We start from the raw sequence: 24017 nt of genomic DNA on the forward strand, positions 1-24017 counted from the left end.
AGACTGGCAGAATGATCCGTCATCTGTCTCAAAGAAAGGCAAGTTTAAACACCTGCAATCCAAAGTACAGGCGGAACTGTGAGAAATGCAGGACGAGTGGTGGCAGAGAAAGGCTGAGCAGGTGGAACGCTATGCAGACATGCATGCCACCAGAGAGTTCTTCAGCACCATAAAGACAGTTTATGGTCCTTCTAAATCAGGATGCCTCCCCTTGCTGTCATCTGACGGGTTGAGCCCGATCAAAGACCAGGAAGGACTGAAAAGCCGCTAGGCTGAACACTTTTCCAACCTACTCAATAGGCCATCCGCAGTTGATCCTGATGTCTTACAGCAGATCCCTCAGCAGCCAGTCCTGGATGACCTGGACCTGCCACCCTCTACTGATGAGATCAAGAGAGCGATCTCCCAGATGAACTCAAATTAAGCAACAGGGCAGGCTGGTATTCCAGCTGAGATCTACAAAACATTCGGCCCAAATGCCTTACAGGCGTTCCAAGATATCCTGGAAGACATCTGATCACAGAGGAGATGCCTGATGACTTCTGCAATGCCCTCATCATGGCTCTCTACAAAAACAAGGGAAGCAAATCAGACGGCAGAAACTACAGGGGTATCTCACTGCTGTCCATCGCAGGCAAGAATTTTGCCCGTATTCTCCTGAACAGACTTTTCACTGTCTCAGAAAGGAGGCTTTCGGCCAGAACGGAGTACAGTGGACATGATATTTGCCATGAGGCAAGTCCAGGAGAAGTGCATCGAGCAGAACGAACCTCTTTACTGTCTTCATTGACCTGACAAAGGCATTTGACACTGTAAACAGGGAGGCTCTGTGGATCAGCCTGAGATGTTACGGAAGTCCGAGGAAATTCGTGAAGATAATTCAGCTGCTCCACGACGGAAAGACAGAACAAGTACTTTGCAGTGGTGATATGTCAGCTGCATTTGCCATTTCCAGTGGGGTGAAACAGGGCTGTGTACTAGCCCCAGTCCTGTTTAATCTGTTCTTCACTTGCATGTTGTCATGTGCTGTCCAAGGTCTGAAGGAGGGAGTGTACATCAGGTACTGATTGGACGGCTCTCTCTTTGACCTTTGCCACTTGAATGCACGGACGAAGTGCCTGTATACAGTCATTCAGGAAACTCTCTTTGTCGATGACTGTGCACTCCTGGCGCACAAAGACAATGATCTACAGTTGATGCTTAACAAATTCTCAGATGCTGCTATGCCCTTTGGCCTGACTATCAGCCTGAACAAGACTGAAGTACTTCACCAGCCCGTGCCAAACACCAACCCCACAGAACCAAAAATCACTGCTGATGACACCCAGCTGACAAATGTAAACAGCTTCAAATACTTGGGAAGCATCATCTCAAGTGATGGGTCCTTGGACAAAGAAATTGTCTCCAGGATCAGCAAGGCCAGCCAGGCTTTGGGGAGGCTGCATACCAGAGGCTGCATATCAACACAACGTCTGCATCTCCACAAAGCTGAAAGGCTACAGAGCTGTGGTCATCCCTCCTCTCCTATATGGATGTGAGACGTGGACTCTGTATCGACGACACATCAAACAATTGGAGAAATTTCACATGTGCGCCCTCCGCTCCATCCTTGGCAGTCATTGGCAAGACCGTGTCTCTAACCTGGAGGTCTTAGATTGCACTGTCATGATCCGGTCCATGAAGTCCGTATTTCGGTTCATGGTCCGGTCCATCGACTTTTGCTCCAGGTTTTCCTGTCTACCCTGTTTCTGTTCCTGTTGAGCACTAATTGAGGCAGCTGATGCTCGTTGGGGCTGGCTGCATAAATACCTCCAGAGACCAGGGCGTGGCTGCTGGATTGTTCTTGTCCTACTCCTTGTATCCCTTCCCCTGCCTCCTGTTTCCTTGCCAGAAGCCCTGCCTTGTCTTGCCGGTAACTCTTGCCTTGCTTTGCCAGAAGCCTTGCCTTGTCTTGCCAGTAACTCTCGCCTCACCTGAAGTTCTGGTCTCACCTTGAATTGCCTGAAGCCTTGCCTTGTCTTACTGGTATCTCTCACCTCATCTCGCCTGCAGTCTTGTCCTGGAGCCACCCTGTACCTAGCTCCCTTCCTGTCCCTTGCCTCCGCCCAGGTAAGCCAGGCCGTCTTGCCGTTACCTATGGTTGGTTCTGTCCCTTCCTGTCCCATGCCTCCATCGGGTGGAGTACCGCGCCCTGCCCAGGTGAACTGCGCCCTGCCCAGGAGGAGCCTGCCAAGCCTCGTCTCTAGCCTCCTGCCTCCTGCCAACCCTCATCTCTAGCCTCCTGCCAAGCCTCATCACTAGCCTCAAGCCTGAAGACTCCATCCTTCTGCCTCCTGCCAAGCCTCACCTCTAGCCTCAAGCCTGAAGACTCCAGCCTCGTCCTGCCTGCCTGCCAAGCCCTGTCCTTGCCTGGTTCTGGGGTCCGAGCCAGAGGCAAGACCCAGATACTGGGTCCTTGTCCAGTCTCTGGCTTGGAGTCCAAGCCCTGGCTCCAAGCTCTCTTGTCCAGTCCTGTTCCAGGTTCCTGGTTTTCGTGTCCATGTCTTTGCCATCAGCTTGTATCCTAGTCCTGTCCCTAGTACTTCAGTATCTGTGTCTTGCACTTGGGTCCATTCCTAGCCACCTCCTTATGACACGCGCGGAGTCCATCAGCATTGAGTCCCTGATCATCAGAGCCCAGATGCAGTGCGTGGGACACGTCATCAGAATGGACGACCACCGTATGCCTCGCCAGCTGCTCTATGGTGAACTGGAGACCGGAAAGTGACCTCAAGGTCTTCCACACAAGTGCTACAAAGACGCTGTGAAGGAAATCCTATGCTACTGTGACATCCAGCCAAGGAAACTAGAAGCTGCGGCTGCTGTCAGAACCTGCTGGCAAGCCCTGTGCTATGAAGCCTACACCAGTTTTGAAGACAGGCGCTGCCAAAAACTGATGGAAAACCGTTAGCAGCGTCATAGAACAGTGGCCACAATTATTACAACAACAGACTTCCAGTGCCCCCACTGTGCTAGAATCTGCACTTCCAGACTGGGATTGGAGAGCCACCTCCATGTCCACAGATGAACTGCACAACAGTGTGTCTTCTTTGAACCCGAAGGACTACCAATTGTTGTGAAGACCAACACAGCATAGTCATTCAAAGCCTCTACCATTTCCTCATTACCCAGTATCAAATTCCCCCTTCTTGTCCTCCAAAGAACCTACATTCACTTTAGCCACCCTTTCTTGTTTTATATAATAATAAATACTTTTACTATCAGTTTTTAAATTTTGTGCTGGTTTATTTTCATAATCTAGCTTCCTTTCTTTATTGCTCACTTAGTGGTTCTTTGTTTGCTTTTTAAAGTCTTCCCAATCTTCCAGTTTCCCACTACTCTTGGCAACTCCCACAGAATACACCTTTACAACCCCCACACGCTCTGCTTTCCACAGGAATCACTCCCTAAGTGATTCCCTTGTCCATTCATTTCTTCCCATTAGTTTTCCTCTTGGCCCATATCCCTGCAAGTGAGAGAACTGTTACACCTACCCATTCCCCTCCATCCTCACCTCCACTCAACGCCCCAAACTGTCCTTCCAGGTGAGGCAACTCTTCACTTGAGAATCTTTTGGGAGTCGTCAACTGCATTTGGTGCTCCCGATGCAGCCTCCACTACATTGGTGAGACCCGACATAAATTGGGAGACCACTTTGTTGAGCACCTCTGCAAAAAGCGATATTTCCCTGTGGCCAACCATTTTAATTCCTATTCTATTGTTATAAATAGCTACAATGAGATGAATTTGAGTTTTTTTCATTAAATAAACAACACTTATTAACCTCTGCTCAAGAACATGGAACAGTAAACGAACAATTATCTTAAAATGGATAGTAACAGCGTTAGGCATCGATTGTGCGTCTATTGGGTGGTGGTTCTGTGGAATGCTCTGCCTCAGAAGGCAGCGGAGGCCAATTCACTGGATTCTTTCAAAGAAGAGTTAGATAGAGCTCTTATGGTGGTGTGAAGGGATATGGGGGGAAGGCAGGAAAAGGATACTGATTGTGGATAATCAGCCATGATCACAGTGAATGGTGGTGCTGGCTCGAAGGGCTGAATGGCCTATTCCTGCACCTATTGTCTATTGTCTATTGTCTATTGTGGTCAAACTTAAGGATAATTCTTAACAGATCTTATTAAAGCACTTAAGTCTTAAGGTGATAATTTAATAAGTCCAAACAATTCCCGAAAATAGTCAAGAGGAGAGACTTCCCAAACCAGCTTTGGAACAGTCCCCGAAGCAAAGACGTCACTGCTGATGCAGCTCCCAGCCAAAATGCCTTGTGTGAACGTAACTGACCTTTCAACAAAGTGATCATCGCACAACCCTTAACGTTTTAGGGTTAACAAAATGTGCGTGCCACGTATGAACAATTCCAAATGTCAGCCACACTCGTAATGCTCCGAATGCCGCTGGTTAACCCCAAATCCTGTTGGGGTTCATTCGGAGCTGGGGATTCTTCACTCTCACTCTTTCTTCTTCTCCGATGGGGTAACTACCAATGGCGGTTTCCCCTTTTATACTAGTTGAAGCATGCCATCACGTGACATCACATCACCCCACTATCACAAGACAATTACATCATTCCAATGGCACAAGACCATTACATCACTCCAATAGCATACTCATGGGATATGTAACACTATGTCAATCCATAGCTTCCTCTTCTTAGCTTCCTCTTCTGCCACAATGAGGCCACTCTCAGGGTGGAGGAACAACGTCTCATACTCTGTCTAGATAGCCTCCAACCTGATGGCATGAGTATCGATTTCTTCTTCCAGTAATTTTTCCCTCCTCTATTCCCCACATCTTGCCCCTCCTCTTTCCCTTTACCCCATAATCCACTCTGCTATCCTATCAGATTGCTTTTTCTCCAGCCCTTCGCCTTTTCCGCCAATCACCTCCCAACTACTTACTTCATTCCCTCCCCCTGTACCCAACTGACTCTACCTATCATCTTCTAGCTTATTCTCCTTCCTCTCCCCCGACCATTTTATTGTGGCACCTTCCCACTTCCTTTCCAGATGAAGGGTCTCAGCCTAAAATTTCAACTGTTTATTCATTTCCATTGATGCTGCCTGACCTACAGAGTTCCTCCAGCATTTTGTATGTGCTGCAGTTTGTACAACCATTGGGATGTGAGGTTGAAGATACACAAAGTTTTTTTTTATATTGTAGGTGGTGTATTTGGTATTGTACATGCTGCCACACTACAGTTGAAAAGTCAGGAGTTAGAAACAGATGAACAATTTCTGTTCATTTATTTAAGTGACTGTTTGCTGTTATTTCCTACAGCATGTAGAATTTTCTTAAATATACAGTAATTTAAGTGGTAACCTGTACAATGGCCATTTTCTTTTAACATGTGAATAATAAATACAGAAGCATTTATACTCACATTTACTTTGCACATTTTCTTTAATCCTCATTGCAAATGTGATCTGTAGCTTGCTGAATATAATGCTTTTGCCTGGAACATCGTGAACTAAACACTTATCATAAAACCTATCAAATTACCCTGCAAATGTACTTCATATATTTGAAGAAGGCGACATAGGATACTTTCTGCTGCTAGCTGCAACCGTTACTGTAAGCAAATAAAAAGAAATCACTTGAATTTTTGAGCTAGAGCAAATATAGAGTGAACACAATACAATCAATCAGACTGAGGTAAATAGAGCATTATTAAACATCTGAAGTACTCTACAAAGCAATTACAAGTAGAGCAGATTTTGGACAGACCATGCACTATGTGTCTGAAAGCGTAAAGGCTTGCAAGCAACACAGTCCATTATTAATATGTAAATCATCTCAGAACTCAAGAGGAGGAAGATTGAATTGTGCTCAGAGAAAATGAGATCCTGCCATGAATTTCTTGAAATTGCTGCTTTTCCACTTTAATTGGCCATTAACTTTGGTACAGAAAGTCCCTTATTTCACATTGAGTTTAGACCCTTCACTTGTCTTCACAGCCCATCCTTTGCTTAATGTTTTACTCCTTTAATCTTATTGGTTAAGGGTTTGCACCACCAGTCCTGTCATTGACCAGGATCCCAGGTGCCATTATCAAATTCAATTTTCAGGGATTAACAGAGTTCAACAAAAATAGTGCTGGAAGGAGTGAGGAAGTACCATACGATGTCTCCTTTCAATCCACTATCGGCGTTCGGCTAACAGATTTGCATCCTCATGGGTAACATGACTAAGGATACCAGCTGAAACCAAAGGTAGGTATTACCACTGACACTGATGCCTTCAGAATTTCTATGACCGATGAATATGAACTATCAAATACGTTTTATAAGAATAATATCAAGCAGAAATCTGACTTTGGATTGTAATTAACTGTTTAGCTTCTGTTTTCAAGGATGGGCACGCCCTTACTCTTTTTCATGCTGCTGATTTTAGCACTTTGTCAGGACAACCTTCCCAGACTTCAAGGCTACAGATGTGACATTGGTGCATTGTCACAAGATCTGATGTAGGAATAATGTAGTCGGGAGGTTGTGGTGTTGGGTTAGTCAGTGGAGTGGAGTAGGAAGACTGGGGGATCAGAGACTGACAATCAAGTGGAAACCCGGAATGTACTGTATGAAATCTCCCTTTAGCCAAACTACTGATCAACCTGATGCAGTATTACTGAAGCATAATTATTCCAGGAATGACCAATGATGTTGCTCCTCAAAAAAATGTCCCTTAGTTTTCCCAGAACTTGCAGAAAATAACATCACATCATGGGAGAATGATACCAAGTTTTGTCTTTGAATCAAAGATTGATCATGATGAAAAATGCCCACTTAACTTTCAGTAAGAATGTGATTCAGGCTGGAAATAGCCCAACTAAATTCCACTCTGGAACTGAGCAATGCTGTCCTTGTAAACACTTCAGAATTATGTTAAGTTATTGCCAGTTGCTAACATTGTTTTTGAGGAGTGAAGAATCATTATGGTTTCACGCTCACATTTTGTCAGCCATGGTTTCCTGCTCCCATTTTGGATTAATTACATGGGGAGGTGGGTGAGAATCAGGAAGTAGTTGTTTGGTGAATGGATGCAAAAATACCTTCACTGTCCTTGAGCATATGTGATTATTCTGAGTCTGCACTCTACACATTGACCTTACTTGTACCTTCATCCTTGCATAGTGCCTCTCTCTCCGACTATTCAGCTAAGGTTTCTGGCCATGAAGTAGGGTACTCATCATCATCTGTGCTCTGCTAGGGCTTTCTGAAAGCTGCCAAAGCCTCTGCATGAATTTCCATGATTGGATGCAGGTAATAACAAGCATTTGATCAAGTGGTGCAGACAAAATTTAATGGTACTTGCTGCATCCAAAATTTGGTAAAAATGCACCAAGGAAATAAAATATAACATTTAGCATGGATGAGCTATATGACGAGATGCAATCACACATTCCATTTACATTTGGGTCAAAATGGTCAGATTAAGAACTGATTACAATATCATAACTCATTTTCCAGTGCTATATTGTTTCATGTCTAACTAACCCCTCTTTCAAACTATTGCCGTTGCCCAGGTAATAAGCTCCATTGTTGCACAACCTGCTTTGAAAGACATAGGTATAAACATTGACGTATATGCATAGGTGTATACTGTACAGCAACTGCAATACCTTCACCGGGTTGACCTTAAAGATGCTTTGTGTGTAGATGTGTGTATGTATATATGCACGCTGACAGGATGCGACTTTTTAAAGCAACCGCCATTTCCTTTTAACTAAACAAAGTAAACAATATGCATTCAACAATAAAATAAAAGAATCATGCTGTTCACTAAAGGAAGATTCATAGCTGATTTACCAGAAAATGTATTTGCTCTGCTCAAATGGTGACTTTTAAATGAAAAGATACAATGAATCCTTACCATACGTTTGACTTGCAAAACATTTCTTGGACAATGCAGCACCAACTCACAGTTTCAGTCATGCACTATGCATCATCAGATTTAATGTTCATACCTTGAGCTGGACCTTAATCTTATGACCCAAGGAATCAGATAAAAGTTATCTTCCAAACTAATATAAATAATGCCTGTTAATAATTACAAAGATAGCCAGAGTTACTGAAAAACTGGCTAAACACTGGGGGTGTGAAAGTGCTCAGCGTGCTGCTAGAGGTCAGTGCAGGAAATCTGGGTGTCTGTGGAGCTTAAGGGATTGCGATTTGGCAAAAGGTGATCACCACCAGAGAATACAGCCTAATCTTCTCAGCAAGTCTCCAAAATGACATTATGTGATGTGCAGGCAGGCCCAACACTAAAAAAGCTACAGAGTGACCTGGTGTAAGACATCCATGGTTGGATATCGGACGGTGGACCAGTAAAGAGTGGATGAGGGCCCCCCAACCCCACATATTAAAGCTTAAATTAAATTTCCTTACTCTGCGCTGACATCTTCTATCACTATACACTATGAGGTCATCGGTGTTCTTTTATTTCTTGTTGTATTCTGCGTTGTTCGGCTGAGTATTGTGGGCATGCTATGTTGGTGATGGAACGTGTGGCAACAGCTGCGAGCTGCCCCCAGAACACCTTCAGGTGTATTGGTTGTTAACATAAATAATGCATTTCACTGTATGTTTTGATATACACGTAACAAATAAACTTGAATCTTGAATCTTGTATCTTGAGTGACACAAATTGACCTGGAATGATCATCATTTCATTTCAGTCCACAGTAAGTAATTTTTCATTGTGTTACTCTAGAATAAATATTGCCATATTTCAAAGCCTGCAGATTTGCATGATTACTGTGGAAAGGATCTACAGTGAGACATAACCATAGTGCTATTGATGATAATTATGGGAAAAGAGAATGAGAATGAGCAAAATCATTGTTTGTCTCCATGGTCATTTAATGCATTAGACCATTTTGTTACAAGGGTCATAGTGGCTTTTGTCAGCAGAGAGACTGACAGTACTTCTCCTGTAGCCTGTGACTAATATGAGAATCATTGAAAAGTGGAACCTTGAATCTTATTCACCATCAAAATGCTCATAACCAATTCTGTGGAGTGGAAGGCAGATAACTAATATCTCTGCCAAAGCTATGTCCCATTATGACATAACTTAATGTGTACTTCAACTTCCCCTTTGTTTCTGCTTTATAGAAGCTTAGAGGAGAATCCTAGGAACTGCTAATAGGAATCTATAACAGCACAATGCAGAAACTAATATTTTGTTTTCCACTACAGCTGTGCATCACTAAGAAAACCTGCAAACTGCCTCAGTAGTCAGTACCGCACCACCATCCATGAACTACCATTCCCACCCCATGATGCCTGTGCTGCAAGCAATATGTCCAGCCTCTCTGATCACAGCCTCTACTTCCAACATCAGATCTAAATTTTATAGACCCTGCCTGTAACACCAGCTGACTTACCCCAATGATCCTTCCTCCTTCCTGTCTCTGGTCTGTGTTCTTGTGGCATTGGTCTGCCTATCTAAATCTCAGTCAATATCGTAATCTCTCTGACAGCAGCCTAGATGTGGAATCCACAGTACTAATCTGGGTCATCTATTAAATTCAACAAGGCTCCAAAAATGTTGTACTTTTGACTTCTCAACAAATAAATACTTCACCCTAACAGTTTCTCTTTTCCAGCATTTGGGCTACAAAGTCTAGTTTTTTTTTAATGTGTTGCTTTCATACAATACAAAAGCAAAAAAAACCCACCAGTTATTGTTTAATAATGTGATTCAGGGAAGCGCAGTTAGTTTATTTTGTATTATTATCGTATTAAAATTATCAATATATTATAATTATAATATTGCTGATACATTTATTCTAACAATTATTAATTATAATGAATGAATCAACAATATCATTGATCGAAGGGAGTTCATAAATTTAATTCACACTTGCTAGCAGTTAAAATTGTCCAAGTTCCTTGACCTGGCCTGGAGCCATTAAAATCCAACTGATCAAAATTTTGAACTGGTCAACTGAACAGACAGCAAAGACTTAATCAAAAGCCAGTTATGGAGCCGAACACAATCTTATCAACTTCATTGGGAAACAACTGTGAGTTTCTAGTCAGGCCATCAGTGACAAAAAAAAGCAAAGAAAACATCCCTAGAAAGTTAACTTCTACTGCTTATTTTCCACCTGTGGTTCAATAAGAATATGAACAAACGAAAGACTCCACATAATAAAGCTTAAGTTTCCTTACTCTGTGGTGACACTTTCAATCACTGTGCCAGCCAGACAAGTCTGTCATAGTCTCGACAGGAAGAAGTTCTCGCTGGTTCCAGTCCAATTTCTATTTGTATCGTAAATTAGATCCAGCAGTGAAGAGAGGGGTGAATTGTTCCCCCACCCAAATGTTCTCCTGACATAGACTCAGGACCTCTATATGCAGCAAAATAGGACAGGTTAGCAAATATCATTTGGTCTTGGATCCAAATTTGGAGGGGATTCCAAAGGCACAAGAAGGAGTAAAGTAAGACCACCTAGGACATTCTGACCCACCCATACTGCCATGAATTCATACAATACAGAAACAGGTTCTTCAACCCACCTTGTCCGTGTTGACCATCAATCATCCATTTACACAAATCTCATTTTACTTGCCCACATTCCCATCTACTTCATCCAAATCCACCACTCAGCTACATGCTGGGGCTAATTAACTGACACGTCCTCGAGATGTTGGGGTGTGGGAGAAAGCCTGAGCACCTCTTTTATCAGCTGACTCTCTTTGTTTAAACAACAACATTGCACCACATTATGAAATAACTGGGCCTATCACATTCAGAAGAATTGAATGGCCTTCAAACACTGTCACAGGAAGGATGTGCAAACCCCACACGGACAGATCGACAGAGCGGGACTGAACCCAGATCGCTGGAGCAGTAAGGCTGTAGCTCTGTTGGCTATACCATTGTACTGACCTCAATGGTACCATGTTCTGAAAGCAAATCCCAGAATTTTATTTTTATATGAAATTAATATAGCATGTTTTGCAACTTTAAATAATCAACAAAATGCAAAAGAAGAAACACATGTTAACAACTTATTAATAACTTATTCATCATACAGAAACATTAACTGTTACTCTTTCATATTAATGCCTGAACTACTGGTTATTTCCAATTCCTTTTGTTTTGATTATAACCTAAAGAGCACGAAGACCACTGAATTTATTGAAGAGAGACCAGCCCAAATATGCTCATTGCATTGGCTTATGCATTCAGAAAATCAGTTGTTAAAGGCAGTTGACAGTTCTTTTGGCTGTGACAAACCATGGCGCATTATTCAAAGGTTCAAATTTCAAAGTACGTTGATTATCAAACAATGAAGCCTGTTCAAAGAAAAGCATCAAACCACACACAAAAAAAGAAAAAAAATCACACAAATGACAGAATAAAGAGTGAAAAATACAAAATATAGAACACCAATGACAAAGTTGTCAAAATAATCCAGGCATATTCAGTCCAGCTCAAGTCTTCATTATCTGCAGGCAACCAGATCAAAATCGTACAACAATAGCAACAAAATAAGGAGTCACCAGAATCCAGAAAGACAACATAACGTGAAATAAAAAGCCCAAATCACAAACCGTGTTGATTAAATCTTTCCCAGGCCACAGGACTCCAACACCATCCTCTGCAACAGCAGGCGAGAGGGAGAGAGACCGTCTGTACGCAGACCAGACATTTGCCTCCAGGAGCAGCAGGCAAGAGGGAGAGAGGGACGAGTCGCTCGCAGGTAATTGGCACTGAGCACCCGCCCACATTCCATTCTTGTCCTCACTGGTTTCCGTTACATTTTGAAACTTCAAAACATTAAACTAATTCAAAAGAAGATGTGGGAGTCCAAAATGTGGGTCTAACTTTGGGTTTACTTAAAGTGAGGTATGCAATTATTACTTGGTATCATGATGACATATGCAATTCTCATATTTACTGTATGCACATGGCACATAATAAATTATTTAAATGAACAAGAATGCTTAATCAAACTACGAGGGGTGATTGATAAGTTTGTGGCCTAAGGTAGAAAGAGGTGAGTTATACAGCTCTCGTTAGATGTTCATGCAGTTCAACTCTTTGAGTGATTATGCAGAAAGTTTGAAGTTAATAACTCATCTCCTTCTACCTTAGCCCACAAACTTATCCATCACCCCGTGTGTGTGTGTGTGTGTGTATATATATGATTATTCAAATATTATTGAAATTTTAAATGCACAACACTCCACACTACTCAACTATAAACTCCAACTCAATAGAGGATGCATCTCAACTATATACACAATATATTATATCATACAACTATTATTTAGAGACATTAACAGCATAGTAAATTTTAAATTGTTCCATTCCAGCAGAAAGATTTCATCTCTGTTAAAGCTTCCTTATTCTTCTGGGATAACTCTATTTGGCAGCCGAGACTTGTGGCTGTGAAACAATCTCATATTCTGGGGCTTCCTCCCTGGTGGTTGGAAGAATTGACTGAGACTGCAGGAAGTAGTTCTGACAGCACTGGAAGTCTTTCTTCTTTTTTTCTCTCTTTGGATCTACTTTGATCCCTTTCCTTTTCTTTCTCACGTTCCTTCTCTCTTTCACAACATTCTCTTTCTCGTTTACAATCTTTCTCTCCATCTCTTCTTTTTCTAATTTGTGCATCTTGATCTTGGGAAGTTACATTTAGTTCACTGGAGTTCACTATTGCTCCCTTTATGATCTGGTCTCTCCTTTTGGTTTCCTAATCCACAACATCATCGGGCAAATCCTCTGTTTTCATATCTCCATTGATTCCTTTCTTATAGGCCATTCATCCAGCTGGGCTTAGGTCTTTGCATCTACTTTTACAAAGAGTTTTTTGTCCCCCACTTGAAGTTCTTGCAGTAACTTTAATGCATGCGGAGTAGATTTTGGTTCTTCATACTCACAAAAGCTGAATGCTTGCAACTTTCCTGAAGTTCCTTGAAGTCACTTCCAGGTTAAAACCAAATTAACATTTTGCAAGTATCTGCCTGATTAACATATCAAAGGCTTTCTCAGATATTTTGCCTACAAAAATTGTTGTGGATGGACCTCTGCTTTTACCATATCCATGCTTCCTCTGAGCCGTATGATCCTTCCTTGGTCCAATGTGCTTTCCAACTAGAGGCACAGAGTTTAGAACCTGTTGGGCAATGATTCATGATATTTGGCATGGAGACAGTTGTGGCATCATCCATTTGCATCTTTCTTAATTTACTTTCAGATGGCTTCATTGCAGAGGATGTGGCTTGCAAATGGTGGATGGATCTCCAATCAAGTTGTAGTAATCTCAGCCAATCACACCACTACAATGCTGGTCCTCCTGTTTTTGCCCCATATAAGCTCAATTTGTCTTAGTGATTGTTGAATTTCACCATTATGGATGTGATTCCCACAGGAGTTATCTTTTCTCCAGTATAAGTTCTTAGGTGGATATCTGCTGAATTCAGTTTAGTATCTTTGAAAAGCTATTCAAACTCATTTTGTGGAATGACTGAAACAGCTGAACCAGTGTATAATTTCATTTAATTGATTTGCCATATTGCATATCCATTGTTAGTTTTTATAGTACCCTATTGACAACGCTCAACCAATCTCATCAATTCATACATCTACACGGAAATAGACTAACTTTCCTCTTGATTCTGCTTATGAAACCTAAAGTGTTCTGCAATCAATAATGGCTTCAGTTCTAAGTGTTCCTGCATTACTTTTACAATAACAGCAAAGCTCATTGCTGCTGGTTTGGTTGAAGTAGTCATACTTCAAAGCAAACTGTATACATTTAAACCCAATGAACTCAGAAAAATGGGACTTGCTTCTCATTGGCTATTTCACTTGTTTCAAAATACTGTTCCAATAGCTCAGTTTACATGAACCAGTTACCCAATGTGTAATCAAACTCATCAATTTTTCTGATGTAGCCAGCCATTTCTGTTGTTTTTTTTTATTGATTATTATCACCTGGTACTCATTCTTTACAAACCCATGAATTCTTTGTTTCTCTTACTTTCTTTTTAAAACTCATTCATGTCTTCCCTTCCAAAGAACACGTGCTGCTCTGTTTCGCCATTCTTCACTGCATTGTTTTTTAGTTTGAATGTCTTGTTGGGCTTGAATGGGTTAGTAGCGTCTTGGGTTCATTTTAAAAAAACCTCGTCACCAATGTAAACAACAGGAATTCTGCAGATGCTGGAAATTCAAGCAACACACATAAAAGTTGCTGGTGAATGCAGCAGGCCAGGCAGCATCTCTAGGAAGAGGTGCAGTCGACATTTCAGGCCGAGACCCTTCGTCAGGACTAACTGAAGGAAGAGTGAGTAAGGGATTTGAAAGTGGGGGGAGGGGGAGATCCAAAATGATAGGAGAAGACAGGAGGGGGAAGGATGGAGCCAAGAGCTGGACAGGTGATTGGCAAAAGGGATACGAGAGGATCGTGGGACAGGAGGTCCGGGAAGAAAGACAAGGGGGGGGTACCCAGAGGATGGGCAAGGGGTATATTCAGAGGGACAGAGGGAGAAAAAGGAGAGTGAGAGAAAGAATGCGTGTATAAAAATAAGTAACAGATGGGGTACGAGGGGGAGGAGGGGCATTAGCGGAAGTTAGAGAAGTCGATGTTCATGCCATCAGGTTGGAGGCTACCCATACGGAATATAAGGTGTTGTTCCTCCAACCTGAGAGTAGCGTCTCCGCCGCATCTGCTCTCAGGATAAGGCTTTTCATTCCAGGACGAGGGAGATGTCCTCCTTTTTTAAAGAAAGGGGTTTCCCTTCCTCCACTATCAACTCTGCTCTCAAACGCATCTCCCCCATTTCACGTACATCTGCTCTCACTCCATCCTCCCGCCACCCCACTAGGAATAGGGTTCCCCTGGTCCTCACCTACCACCCCACCAGCCTCCGGGTCCAACATAAAATTCTCCATAATTTCTGCCACCTCCAACAGGATCCCACCACTAAGCACATCTTTCCCTCCCCCCCTCTCTCTGCATTCCGCAGGGATCGCTCCCTACACAACTCCCTTGTCCATTCGTCCCCCCCATCCCTCCCCACTGACCTCCCTCCTGGCACTTAGCCTTGTAAGCGGAATAAGTGCTACACATGCCCTTACACTTCCTCCCTTACCACCATTCAGGGCCCCAGACAGTCCTTCCAGGAGAGGCAACACTTCACCTGTGAGTCGGCTGGGGTGATATACTGTGTCTAGTGCTCCCAATGTGGCCTTTTATATATTGGCGAGACCCGACGCAGACTGGGAGACCACTTTGCTGAACACCTACGCTCTGTCCACCAGAGAAAGCAGGATCTTCCAGTGGCCACACATTTTAATTCCACATCCCATTCCCATTCTGACATGTCTATCCATGGCCTCCCCTACTGTAAAGATGAAGCCACACTCAGGCTGGAGGAACAACACCTTATATTCCGTCTGGGTAGCCTCCAACCTGATGGCATGAGCATCGACTTCTCTAACTTCCGCTAATGCCCCTCCTCCCCCTCGTATCCCATCTGTTACTTATTTTTATACACACATTCTTTCTCTCACTCTCCTTTTTCTCCCTCTGTCCCTCTGAATATACCCCTTGCCCATCCTCTGGGTACCCCCCCCTTGTCTTTCTTCCCGGACCTCCTGTCCCATGATCCTCTCATATCCCTTTTGCCTATCACCTGTCCAGCTCTTGGCTCCATCCCTCCCCCTCCTGTCTTCTCCTATCATTTTGGATCTCCCCCTCCCCCTCCAACTTTTAAATCCCTTACTCACTCTTCCTTCAGTTAGTCCTGACGAAGGGTCTCGGCCTGAAACGTCGACTGCACCTCTTCCTAGAGATGCTGCCTGGCCTGCTGCGTTCACCAGCAACTTTTATGTGTGTTGTTCGTCACCAATGTTATGTTTTGTAACATCAAAATATTAAACTAATTCAAAGGACAATACGGGTGTCCGAACTGTGGGTCCAACTTCGAGTTTACTTTAAGTGAGATATACACGTATCACGTAGTAGCATGATGATGCATGCAATTCCTGAATTTATATATATAAGCCATAATGAGTTATTTAAATGAACATGAATGCTTAATCAAACAATATATATACAAGATCACTCACATATTATTGAAATATTAAATGTACAACACTTTAAATCTTCCTCAACACTTTAATCGGCAAGATCAACAAGACAAGTACAAATCTCTCAATGCAGTTCACTCTATGCAAATAATTCCTTTCTCATTGTTCACCGTAGTGGCAACAGTCTGAATTTGCACACGGTTGTCATTACATTACAGACTTCTTTTGCTAAGCACAATGCCCTTTTATTCTGCTGAAGGTGTCTTGCATCCATTGTCATTTCCTGGCTAAACTCAAAGGTGGAGCTGACCCAGACCTGGGTGATGTTGTCACGCAGGAGCCAAGAGATTCCTGACACCTCTGTGTTACATGTTGTAAAAAGATCAATTCCCTGCATCCCCTGCATGCTTTCATGTCTGCAAGATTTTCTTAGCTATGTTTTTCCGGTCTTTTTTTTTGAGTATGAAAGTAATGAAGTTTTAACATTATTTCTGCAAATCTTTCATGCTAATTAATTAATTCGCCTACAGATTTATTTCAATAATGTAGAACATCCAAAATAATAAGAATATTCTTTCCCAAATTTAAAATTCGATGTAGAGGTATGCAAATGTAGGAGATACTTATATTCTTTAATGGTTTAGCTGAAGTGTGGAAATCGGCTCTGACTGGTTATTCCCATTATGAACTGTATTTATTCTAAAATGAAATGCATTAAGGCTGTCACTAGGGCACAGCTGCAGTTTTCATTAGACACAAAATGGCAGCTGCATTAATCTGAAGCAATCAGAGAAACTAAAGCTCTAATCATTCCCTTCTTCTGCTTTGGGTTCAGCCTTCAGCTGCTTGGGTCATAAGGTCTGGAATTCAGTCCCTTCATTTCTCAGGTGGTTCTATTTCCTCTCTTTCATTCAATTCTCCATTGAGATCTACCATTTTGTCAAACTTCTAATCAGGTATTCTTCTGCAGCATTATCTTGAATACGATCATGTGAAAACACTATCCTATACGGGGAGGCTAAACAGGTTTGGCCTGCATTCTTTGCAGTCTGAAGAAAATGGGATGATCTTGAAAAATGTATCTATGCTTTCCCGGTGTCTGTGATGAATAAACTTTTCTCAGTCTTCTGATACCTGTACCCAGCTGGAAGCCCGAAAGGAGTTTATTGCGATGATCTTATTGAAAGAATAAGATTCTAAGATAGGAGAGGGTAAAGGTCAAGATGGTTTCATGAGTGGGAGAGTCTCATCTGAGAGGACAAAGCTTTGAGGTAAGGTGCTGGTCAATGAAATTATGATACATAGGAATTTCTTCTTGTAGTGAATATCAAGAACTTTCTACACCAGAAAGTTGAGATGTTTGTTGTGTATTGGTTGAATAAAGGCATCAGCCCTTAAGGGTTCACTCCCAAAGGCAGGTGGACAGCAGAATCAAAAACTGATTCCCATGAAGAAGAGTGTGGCTTGAAGGGAGAACACACTGTCTCCCATTTTTATTCAAAGGGACATGGAGATCCTCACCAGAGTGCCAGGACGGAGGTCATGTGTATTATGGGGTTCAGATGACCATTCTGGATCACCATGGGTAGATCCTGGTAGGAAACAGTTCCAGTTGTCTCCACCATTCTAACCAGGTAGAAATTAATTTTATATCCTCATAATGTAGATGAGCCGCATACCATTTCAGAAATTGATGTGTTTGATTAGTGCAAAGGAAAATGTTAGGAATTATTAATTGTCACCTCAGCTCATTGGGCTGTCCATTGGTTATGGTATTGATGATAAAAATTGTCATCTAGAGAAGGTAATGTTTTCTTCAATGTGGAATGTTATTTTGCAGACTCCTTTCAAAAAATATCTCTCTACGAGTGAATCTTACAACATTTCACGAATTTTATGACACATGCCGGTGATAATAAACCTCATTCTGATTCTGATTCTGAATTTCTCATTACTCGTGAAATGGAAATTTGTTTACACTATTCTGCTGGAACTTTTTCAATAACCTTCTTGTCTTCTTACTTGTCTTACACCTGCTGGCTATCAAACTGCACCTCATTTCCTTCAGTCTCCAGGTCCCCTTATGGCTCCTCCTCTGACCCGGGCTCAAGTAATCAGATCTGATGAAGGCTGTGTGTTGCACAAACACTCTGCATTACTGGACAAAGCAAGATTTCACTCTTGAAAAAAAACAAAGATGCTTTTCACAACAATACTGCTGTGTATGCAGTTCTTGTTTTAACAGCCTCAGCAGTCCTGGTGGAACCACAAATTGATGAGAGAAACTGAAGAAATACCAACTAGCCTTGTCTCTAGGATCCAACACTCCAGGAAGCGCTGGAGCTCAAAATGTTTGGAAATTTGCTTACTTGGAAAATGACACTGTCTTGTGTCTTCCCAGAAACAGGTATTTCCTACAGCACTTCTCATAGTTCATAACCACCCAAACAATGAAGGAGTGGATACTTACCGTGTTCATGAAATGTCTAGGTTTTGAATGAAAGCCCTTATAAGGTTAAGATTTGGAATAGAAGCTGTCTGCACACATGGGGAGTCAGCATTGCCCAATGTATCAGCTGTCAGACACTGAAATTAAAATAGATGAAATCATCTTTTCACAAAATAAGTTCCTGGGAGACATCTCTAATGCTGTGAAAAGCAACAAATTGTGAGATCTGCTGTGATTGTTTTGAAGGAAATGCAGAGAGGAAATCGGAAAATCAGCTATGTTACAGGAAATACAATGGAGGGACTTTCCTCAAGTTAGTATAAGGGCACCTGTTTTTCTTACTGCATGTTAATGGGCTGGTGTACAAGGCAAACTTCTAGACACACACACAGCAAGGCAATAGATTTCAACAGATGTAGAGAACTTGCTGAAATAGGTGAGTGGATGGCAAAGTGGCTATAGGACTAAAGGATATCACTCTAAAAGGAGCACAGAATCAGAGCACAGAGCTTATTTGCTGATATTATGAATAAAATGGGATGTTGAGGAATCAATTGAAATTACAGTGGAATACAAATTTTGGGCACCCCGGTCAAATTTTCTGTTACTGTGAATAGTTAAGTGAATAGAAGATAAACTGATCTCCAAAAGTCATGAAGTTAAAGATGAAACATTCTTTTCAACATTTTCTAAACAAGATTAGTGTATTATTTTTGTTTAGCAGAATTTTAGAGTGAAAAACAGGAAAGGAGCACCATGCAAAAGTTTGGGCACCCAAAGAGATTTGAGGTCTCAGATAACTTTTTCCAAGGTCTCAGACCTTAATTAGCTTGTTAGGGCTATGGCTTGTTCACAGTCATCGTTAGGAAAGGCCAGGTAATGTAAATTTCAAAGCTTTATAAATACCCTGACTCCTCAAACCTTGTCCCAACAATCAGCAGCCATGGGCTCCCGTAAGCAGCTGCCTAGCACTCTGAAAATTAAAATAAATGGTGCCGTCAAAGCAAGAGAAGTCTATAAGAAGATAGCAAAGCGTTTTCAGGTAGCCGTTTCCTCAGTTCATGATGTAATTAAGAAATGGCAGTTAACAGGAAAGGTGGAGGTCAAGTTGAGGTCTGGAAGACCAAGAAAACTTTCCAAGAGAACTGCTTGAAGGATTGCTAAAAGGTAAATCAAAACCCCCGTTTGACTGCAAAAGACCTTCAGGAAGATTTAGCAGACTCTGGAGTGGTGGTGCACTGTTCTACTGTACAGCGACACCTGCACAAATATGACCTTCATGGAAGAGTCATCCGAAGAAAACCTTTCCTGCATTCTCAGCACAAAATTCAGCATCAGAAGTTTGCAAAGGAACATCTAAACAAGCCTGATGCATTTTGGAAACAAGTCCCATGGACTGATGAAGTTAAAATAGAACTTTTTGGCCGCAATGAGCAAAGGTATGTTTGGAGAAAAAAGGTGCAGAATTTCATGAAAAGAGCACCTCTCCAACTGTTAAGCACAGGGGTGGATTGATTATGCTTGTGTAGCAGCCAGTGGCACGGATAACATTTCACTGGCGGAGGGAAGAATGAATTTAATTAAATGCCAGCAAATTCTGGAAGCAAACATCACACCGTCTGTAAAAAAGCTGAAGATGAAAAGTGGATGGTTTCTACAACAGGATAATGATCCAAAACATAATTGAAAATCCACAATGGACTACCTCAAGAGGCACAAGCTGAACGTTTTGCCATCACCCTTACAGTCCTCCGACCTAAACATCATCGAAAATCTGTGGATAGACCTCAAAAGAGAAGTGCATGCAAGACCCCCCCAAGAATCTCACAGAACTAGAAGCCTTTTGCAAGGAAGAATGGGTGAAAATCCCTCAAACAAGAATTGAAAGACTCTTATCTGGCTACAGAAAGCCTTTACAAGCTGTGATACTTGCCAAAGGGGATGTTACTAAGTACTGAACATGCAGGGTGCCCGAACTTTTGCTTTGGGCCCTTTTCCTTTTTTGTTATTTTGAAACTGTAAAAGATGGAAATAAAAAAGTAATCTTGCTTAAAATATTAAAGAAATGTATCATCTTTAACTTTATGCCTTTTGGAAATCAGGTCATCTTTCACAAGCTTAGCTATTCATAGTAACAGAAATTTTGATCAGGGGTGTCCAAACTTTTGCATGCCACTGTATATACAGAAACCTGCACTTTGTAAATAGAAGGAGGAGTGCAAAAGCAAGGAAACAAAGATGAAACTTTACAGGCCATTGATTCTACCAAATCTGGAGTACAGGTATTGTATCCTAGTCAGGGTGCTGTGCTTTAGGGAAGATGTGTAGGGAGCTGAAAGTTTGCAGAGGACATTTATCAAAATGATTTAGGAAAGAAGGACTATGGTTGTTTGATTGTGATCAGTAGTTAGGCACATTGTTCTTAGAATTAGAACTTCTGATGGAGGTTCAATATTGAAAATCATGAAGCACATTGACAGAGTAGATTGTGATGAATTGTTCTCATTGGCAGAATTGACAACGACCAGAAGCACTGAGTGAAGATGATTGGCCTCAGAGTAGATCAAATAGAGCAAAAAGCTTTTTAACACAGCAAGTAGTAAGAATTTGTAATGAATTAATTTGGTAACAATAGAGACATTCAACACTAGTATTCAAAATGAAACAAGTGTCTGAAAGGAAAGAACTTCCAATGCTATAGGGTAAATGTGGAAGTGAACTTGATGGAGTATACTTAAATGGAGCCTGTATGATAAGCCAATTAGCTTCTACTGTATTGATTCACTCTGTAATTCTGTCAGTGATGTGAAGAGAACTCCATTCTGCACGAAAATGATAGAGTAAATTGCAGAGGAAGTTTTTCAGCTTCATTTATAATTTATATGATACTGTATTAGAAATAGTACAAGTGGTTTTATGACAACCAATCTTTTGTTGAGAGTCAGCAGAGATCATTGAATGTGTAAAACATCTATTTATTTATATTTATATGGTAACAGAGCAAGATGTAACAGGTAGTAAACGTCTTGCAGTTTCATCTGTACAACACTCCCACAGAGTTGATTGAAAGTAAATATCTGAGGAACATGATTTTGGTCTGATACGAAGGCAACATGTTGGCAACTCAGATTATTTATTTTCTGTTGTAAATTTGGCAAAATACATTTTTCTCAGCAACTACTCTGTAGTGACAGGCACCATGAGGTTTCTGCACCAATGCATCTCATTGATTTATTTAATCCAGACCAGCAGGAAATATATTTCGGAAGAATGTCGATAGCTGCTATATAAGGAGAAAGAAACAGAGGCAAAAATGAGTAAAAGGAGCAGAAATTGTTCAACAATTGAAAGGTAATGCAATTTCTTGCGTTTACTAATTAGATTTTTTGGTATCATTTGCCAATTATGTCAATATGCTTGAAAGAGTGCAGAGAAAATTTACAAAGATGTCACTGGGACTTGAGGACCTGAGTTATACGGAAGGCGGAATAGATGCAGACTTTATTCCTTAGAGTGTAGGATAATGAGGGAAGATCTTATAGAGGTATACAAAGTTATGAGGGGAATTGATGGGGCCTTTAAGGAAGCAGGCCTGTTCCCCCGATGTTGGCCAGAACTAGAACTAGAGGTCATAGATTTAGGACAAAAACTGAAATACTTAAGGGGAAATCTTTCACTCAGATGGTTGAATGAGCTGCCCGTGGAGGTGGCGGATGCGGGTTCATTTTAAGAGAAGTTTGGATGGGTACGTAAAGGAGAGAGATCTGGAGTGCTATGGTCTGGATGCAGATAGATGGGACTAGAAAGAAAAACAGGATTCCAGGGACCGGATGAGCCAAAGCTCCTGTGATTTCGTTGTAGTGCTTTGTGACTCTGTTCAGGTTTTCATGTTTTGTTCGTTTAGCCCTGAGGTTGACTTTTTTAATGCTTCCATAACTTTTATTTTGTTAAACATAGCTAAGTGTTTCTAGAACACTGAACAGTACACTACAGAAACAGACCCTTCAACGGAACACAATACAAAATTAAACTAAGTCCCTGCTCAGATTCAGATTTATTTATAGATAGAATGATACATCTTGCGATGCATTCAGACACATCAACATTGATGTAACCCGGGGTCACAGAATGTTTCAGATCTTTCAACATCAGATATCTTCACCTGCATGACCCAGGTTTATTTATAAGTTTGTCAAGACATACAGTGAAATGCATTGTTTGTATCAAAAACCAACACACCCAAAGATGTGCTGGAGGCGACCTGCAGGTGTCTACATTTGTACATTCTGGCACCTGCATTGCATGCCCACAATGTTCAACACAACAACGCAACACATTCAGCAGCAACAGCAGCAGTGAAACAAATCCCTTTTCCATCTCCTCCCAACCCCCCCCCAACACACGGAGGCCTTTAGTGATCTGCCTGCGAGCCCAGATTTCTCTATATGCTGCATATTTATGTGTCTGTCTATCATATTTTCACTCATTTCTGATTTTTTCCATACCAGCTCTCCTGCTCTATTATTTCTTTATTCTCAGCATTTGCATTAATATCTCATATCTAACAATTTGTATATTGCAAATGCACGCACATACCAATTAGGAGCAAATCGGTCGCCAATTAGGAGCAAATCGGTCGCCAAACCCCTTGAATTTGCTCCAGTAGTCAGCTTGTAAGTAGTTGAAGTTCTCATCAAATTTGTGATCCATTCTCTGACACATCCCGGGTGGAACAGAAGAGTTTAGACAGCAGCATTTAGATTTCTAATTTAGTAGCTTGTTGTGCAAAGTTAAAAGTTACTTTCACTTCCACAATGCAATGATGGCAAGTGCTGAGTTTTCCAGAACATGTGTGTTTCCTGGCAATTGCTCTAATATTATATATTATAGAATGAAATTTGAAATGGTTCATCTGAGGAATCTAAAACGACTTGGGATACTTTAAACTCTTATCTGCTCTGAACTATGGAGTTGGGTAAATAAAAGTAAAAATACTCTTTTTTTTTAAGAGTGTAAAGTGTCTGTTGCTGTTAAAACAACTGCAAACTAAACTGTCAGTTTCATTTCCTGTCTGAGGGATAGGGTGGTTGTTAAAAATTCACACATGCACATCCTGGTTCTTCATCCGCAAGGGTATCCAGAAGGCAAGGCAGGAGCAGAAGGAACTGCGTAAACTCCAGACAGAGTTGCAGCAACTTCTCCTTCTGCAGTGGAAGGGGGTGGATGTCAGGGAGGAATTGCGAGAGGTGAAGGGCCGGCAAGCCCAACACCTCGCCGCTGAATCCTCCAAGATCATCTTCCGATCAAGGGTCCAAACTGTGGAGCAGGATGAGACGTGCTCACGCTTCTTCTTCCAAAAGGTTCACAGGGGGAGCTCTGTGAACCACAACCTTAAGGAAGAGGACGGCTCAGTCACGTCCTCACAGAGCGACATACTGAGGATCTGCAAGTCCTTCTA

General features: G+C 41.7%; 1 protein-coding gene and 1 long non-coding RNA gene across 4 annotated transcripts in view; one reads left to right on the top strand and one right to left on the bottom strand.

The window, feature by feature from the left end:
- LOC134345397 (uncharacterized) overlaps positions 1–14277 on the top strand; it is a 67129-nt gene extending 52852 nt beyond the window's left edge. Inside the window, exons 2-3 of the long non-coding RNA XR_010017679.1 lie at positions 11645–11770; positions 13271–14277. This is a non-coding gene — a long non-coding RNA (uncharacterized LOC134345397). The remainder of the gene's footprint in view (positions 1–11644; positions 11771–13270) is intronic.
- The window catches only part of LOC134345395 (beta-galactoside alpha-2,6-sialyltransferase 1-like), a 123947-nt gene extending 100666 nt beyond the window's left edge, over positions 1–23281 (bottom strand). Inside the window, exon 1 of one of the 3 annotated variants that reach the window (XM_063045994.1) lies at positions 23156–23281. The gene's annotated coding sequence lies outside the window, so the exon portion shown is untranslated. Of the gene's footprint in view, positions 1–5440; positions 5521–7926; positions 8005–23155 lie in introns of those variants that run through there. The other 2 variants (XM_063045988.1, XM_063045992.1) reach the window with 2 other exon arrangements.
- Between the last annotated feature and the right edge of the window lie 736 nt (positions 23282–24017).

This window comes from Mobula hypostoma, chromosome 4, assembly GCF_963921235.1.
Source record: "Mobula hypostoma chromosome 4, sMobHyp1.1, whole genome shotgun sequence".
Classification (NCBI taxonomy): domain Eukaryota; kingdom Metazoa; phylum Chordata; class Chondrichthyes; order Myliobatiformes; family Myliobatidae; genus Mobula; species Mobula hypostoma.